A 6,209-nucleotide genomic window follows, 5' to 3' on the forward strand; every position below is an offset into this window, starting at 1 on the left:
TTATGGCGGCGTGGGCATCTCGTTCCCAAAGCGTTTGTGACGCAGCTCGAGTTCCTGAAGAGGAACGTCTCAGGTTACAACTGTAACCATGGTTCCTCTAGGGAACGCAGACGCTGCCCCGATGCCATACTTCCCGCACCCCTGCCGGCACTTGCTTCACTACAGAGGCTGGTGCCGGCCGCGCAGAGCGTGACTTTATACGTCCTGGTCGGTGACGTCATCTTGTCCATGATGTCGCTCCCCTCCATTGGACAGATTTCACACGTGGTTCAGAACGGCTCACGCCGAAGGCGTTTGTGACGCAGCGTCTCGTTCCCTAGAGGAACCATGGTTATAGTTGTAACCTGAGACGATCGTTTCCTCTGATTTTAGGCATTACTCATGGGAATAGTTGTAGAGATATGGTCAAAATTAAATTTTTGGATTAAAATGTTGTTCCAGGGTCAACAAAATATGTTGACCCAGGAACACATAGAACTCATCAATATTAGGATATGCACCGAATCACACCCCTAATATATAAGAGAACAGAAACGTCATTTCCTGGTAAACTGTTGCTTCATATCAATAAGAATACAAAAGGCTATATAATAAGGAACATATAATAATTTTAATTTATGATATAGGTAAATTTGCCTATTTCCACCTCAGAGAGAGCTGACAAAACACAATAAATGCGGTCGATGCTTTTGAAGTCTAATGCTGCTGTCTGGGAATGCACTCGTTTTTTGTTTTTGCAGTCGTTAGTAGTAGACAGTTATTACACACAAATACTTAGATGACAGATTTTGCTCATCCATTTTAGAATAACCATAACAACAAATAGTTGTGATACAAATGTGTTTCCATTGTAGTTCTTGTACATTTTTTTCTAATCGGTTAAAAACTTTATCCTACTCAAATGTGCACATAAGTTCCTCTTCAGGAACTTGAGCCATGTCAATGACACTATGGGGAATTCCTTCCAGTGTGACAGCTCTGAACCGTGTGTAGCATAAAACCAATTAAATGGTGGGATGTCGAAGGCAGGTGAGGCCATTGGCCGGGAAGCATAAAAGCATGTGGTATGCCTCCAGCTCCAGCCTTCTGTCATTGAGCGATGCACTCTGTATTGTGTGTCTGTGTCTCCCAAAAAAAAGAAAAATTTGTCTAAATAAAAAAAAGGCAATGAGGGGCGAGGGTGAGCCACGCTACCACTTATGTGCTCATCCATGCTAGCTTAAAATTTTGCCGGACAACACACCATTCATGCGTGGCTTGCCTGGGGGCAAAGTATGCAGAGTCAGCTCTTGAGAGTGCTGACTGCAAACATTGCAAGCATATGCCGCTATGCGTGCTTCGCTCCTGGAAGGATCTGTTCAAAGAGGGAACCTATCGCCAGTGATCCTTGCAACTCTGGTCCTGCTCGTACCAAGGCAGAGCAGCGGCAGCACTCGTGGGGATCGCAATGGGAGCTTGAGCTCACAGAGGAGTCTGAGACGGGTGAGACCCTATCTCACTCTTCTCACTCAGGGTCCTGCACCTTCAAGGTGGAGCCTGCCAGGCTGAGATGTGTTGAGATCTTGAAAGGTCTGAAATGTCCCTAGAGTCACACCATATCACCAGTCACAGCTCGTCATGAGCTATGATTTAGATTATGAGTCCTCTGGACTCCCTCCAGGGTTAGGAGTCAGAGCACACTCAAAACAAGGTGTGGAGGCCTCCAAGGCCCTGTTAAGCTTTTAATGTTTGTTTACTTTGCTATTTTAAATGTTCAATCTAAAATAATGTTTTTGTTTTTGTTTGTTTGTTTTTTTGGTGAAGCAACCTTGTGCTTAGGTTGTCAGTAGCTGTCACGCACACACACAATAACCATGTAGTCTGTTTATGTCATATACTCACCTATTTTTTTTTTTATCTAATGGGAACATAACAGATATCAAAGGTCTTGACACATTAAACAGTATTTAATTTAAACCTTTATTCTCCTGATCTATCCATATGCAAAGCATGCTGTGAACTACCCAGTTTCAATCAGTGCAACACAACACAAATGGATTAAGTGAACTTAATATTTTACGAATGTGATTTCATTTAACACAGTAAAATTGAGTGCAAATGACAACTGAGTAAAAAACTACAGATTTGTGTTGTTTTAACTTATTATTTTGCTTAAGTAAATGGAGCAAACAAATAAAATAATTTTTGGAGTGTAGGGTAAACAGAACACAACCTCCTGTAGCATGTAAAAACCTCATGTACCAAAGAACACAACCTTGTGTAACAGATATCGCTCATGTCCTAATGACAAGTTAATGAAACAACAATTCAGTATAAAGGAGTACGATTCAGTGAGGAATATCAGAAGGCCAAATAAAGGAGAAGCTGGAAATAAAAGATTTTATGCATTAATGCTATGATTTAATGCCATTATACTTACACTGTATGTGTGCTTGAGAAACAGGAATATGTGGTCACAAGGGTCAGATCTCTATGCTTGAACGTTTGTCTGAGGTCTGACCACTGGCTTCTCTTAGCTGCTGGTACTATTTTAATATCCCATCCTAAACACCTGCAGCTGCCACAGTTTCTCCTGTGCATCACACACACACACACACACACACACACACACGTTGGTTTTGGTTCCAATTTAAAAACCATTATTTTCTACTGCCCTAAACTTATTCCTATCACTTAAGATTTTTTTTTTGATTTTCCAAAAAACAAAACAAAACAGAATCCTCATAAAGCAAGCCTCTGGCTTGCTTAGTTGGGGACACTTAATTTCTAACAATTGTGTTGATTTGATTACATAGACTGTCTCTGCATTTTATTAAAAAAAGTTTTTAATCTTGTCATTATACATTACTATCACTCTGTTCTCTTATTCCATGCTGTTTATTGCTTTGACACAATCTGTATTCTTAAAAGTGCTATATAAATAAAAGTCATTGATAAATGTGTCCAGGAAAGTAATCTTAAGGCAACTTTTTCACAGGACAGTTAACAGAACATTAACAGAAAATATCACATTGATAATCCAAATTCAGGAAGGAGATTGCCAGACTGAATTCCTGACAAGAACTTTCAACTGTTTCGTCTATATATATATATATATATATATATATATATATATATATATATATATATATATATATATATATATATATATATATATATATATATATATATATATATACAAGTTACAAACACATTTCTCCCATGTTTATTATGACTGCTACCTTGTGTATGATCTTGCCTGTTTTTTTTGACCATTGTCTCTTCGGATCACCCTTGTATTCTGGTAACCTGATTGGATTGATGTTTGTGTTACGACCCACTGCCTGTTTTACCGTCTTTGCTATCTGAAAATCCCTTGAAACTGTTTGCCAATCGGATTGCCTTAGTTTTTAGTGAACTTCTGCCTGTTATATCTGACTATTCTCTTTTGGATTGTTCCAATAAACTTCTGCACATGGATTTTTTTGGTTAAAACACAAAGCTGAGTTTAAAACTCAGGACACGATTCAATAATGCGCTTTTAGTCTATGCTTTTTGCCCGAGTTATGCTATTAGCCATGTTCACTTTTTAAGGTCTTTGAGAGACGTTCCAGCGTGCTTCCAGCCTGCACTTCTGCTGCGACCTAGCCACAATGAGAACATAACCCATAGTCGTTACTTCTATTGCTTTTCTCTTGTTTCTTTTCTTTCTGTGAATTTGTTTAGCCCATCATGTCTCCGACTGCAATGTGGTAAACTTCAACCAGACGCCCACTTTGCTTCTCCAGCAAACACCCTGTTCATTGGCTGCCAAAGCCTTCAATGACCACCGAAGTTCCAGCCAATCAGCAATGTCAAGAAACCCCTTTCTGCAACTATGACAAAAAGAGAATCCCGTAACATGAAGGCAATACAAGTACAAACCTCCAGATTTAGGCTGAACTGGTGAATTTAGATTACAATTTATTATGGTTTTTGCAGAGAGAAACAAACAATAACAGACAGACAGACCCTTCATAACAAAAGAAGAAGCACAAAAATAAGACAGGCGGTGTACAAGACCAAAAATAAATTACAATAATTATATAAATAAAAAAAATTAAAACATCATTGGTCCTTGTAGCTCAAAAGAAAAGCAAATACTGGTTCCCACATTTTATCAAATTTTTCAGCATTCCTAGAGATTGAATGTCTAATTCTTTCAAGATGTAGAGTAGATGTAAGTCCAGTTAACCAGTCAGAGATGAGAGGCCTAACATTTTTCTTCCAAAAAAAACAAAATAATTTTCTTGGCTACAATCATAACGTATTGGATAGATGACCGTACCTTTGGACTGAGTGACTCAAGCAAATCTGATCAACCAAAAATAGCTATCATAGGGTCAGGAGTAAAACACAGTTATAGACTTTGGCAAAAATAAATTATTTCTACCCAAAACCTCAATCAGAAAAGATGTTCCAGTGTACCCTCAGCAACTTTACACTTATCACAGATGGGAGAAACAGAAGGATAGAATTTGCTGAGCTTTGTTTTAGAATAGTGAAGTCTGTGTAAAATCTTGTATTGAATAAGTTGATGCCTCGAATTTATAGAACATGAATAAACGGGTAAAAGACATGTATCCCAATCAAACTCTGTAATCTGAATTCCTAGGTCTTCTTCCCAAGCAGTTTTCAAATGAAAGGAGGAAAAGTTAACAAAGAGATTAAACTCTTTTGTTTCTTCTCTGCCCGTCCTCGGAGACAGACGTGTTTTCCTCCCCTCTCCCTACCCATGATCTTGCCTGCTTGTGCTTCTTAGTCTCGTCTTGTGTCTACTCTTCTCCACTTGAGAGACTCTCTCTGCCCTGCTCTCCAGCTAAAACATGGATTTGAACAACTGGTCTCTCAATGCAATTGACACCATCTTCTCAAAGAGAAGCGTGGGTTCGGGGGAACCCAACTGTCCTGCCGGGACGATGGCAGCCGGGTATTCGGTGGACGCGTGGAAGAAGTGGCGTCTCGTGTGCTTGGCACCTCTTTCCATGGAGGATATTGAAGATATCTTTCTTTTCGGATCTTTGATTGCTGGGCTATTGCTGATCGGATTGGGCATAGCCCTGGTATATCGACAAAATGAGAGAACGAGGGCAGCTGTCCACAGCCCCAAAAAGCTGCCTGGGATAATTGAAGCGGTGGGCAGATCTGTCGGGACTCAGACTGTGGTTGTAAACCACACTTTGGATAACATCATGGGGAAGCTCGAGGCTCTGCATCGGAAAATTGATCAATTGGAGGACCAGATTGGACAATAGAGTAGTTTGGGTAAATTGCTTATGACTACTCGCACCAAGCCTAAACAAATTCCATTCTTATCTGGTTTCGACTCCCTCTACCATGCACTGGCCTCGGCCAAGGCCACTGTTGGAAAAACAACTCCCCCGGTAGATCACAGCAGTGAAGACGCTCTCGCACTCCTCACCCCCACCTTTCCGCCTGCCTGGCAGAAGGGTCTGGATCAAGCGCTGCATTGACAGCTGCCAGAGAAGGATGACTGCTCGCCAGTGGAGGATCCCAATAACCCAGAGACTTACCTTGTCTTACATGTTGTCAAAGTGTCTAAACTATGTGCTTCTATTGCTGAGGTGTTTTTTCCCGTTACCACACTGTGGTCTCTTAGGAGCACAGTCTGGGTTTGGCTTTTTTTCTCGCCTCACCTCTCCTCATGTAATGCTGTACTTCTTTATATCTGTCATCCCATCATGTCTACCCCCATCTTGTATCTGTATGTGGATGGGATGATGGTCCAAAGCATTTCACTACATGTCGTACTATGTATGTCTGTGTATGTGACAAATAAAATTTTAATTTGATTTGATTTGACATCTGGGGAATTTGAAAATAAATACAAATTTTTGTTTTCTAAAGACAAAACTACAAAATCTAAAAAATTTAAAACAAACATAATTCCGGACCTGAAGATATCTGAAAAAATTAGGAGGAAGGTTGAATCTCAAAATAATTACTAATGTATAAATCTTTAACACTGAGAATTCTTTATCTTGCAATTCCTTAAACTTTATCTGTAAGAGAGGATTTAAATGCATGATTGTAACAGATAGGAGAAAATAAGGAAGTGTAGTAAAAATGGTATAATGAACTTCATGATTCTATAAGGTAAATCATCAGTTGAGGGATAACAAGATGATCATTTTGATACCAAGAAAGAACCCTCTAGAAGATATCAAAGT

Source organism: Puntigrus tetrazona, chromosome 18, assembly GCF_018831695.1.
Source record: "Puntigrus tetrazona isolate hp1 chromosome 18, ASM1883169v1, whole genome shotgun sequence".
NCBI lineage: Eukaryota > Metazoa > Chordata > Actinopteri > Cypriniformes > Cyprinidae > Puntigrus > Puntigrus tetrazona.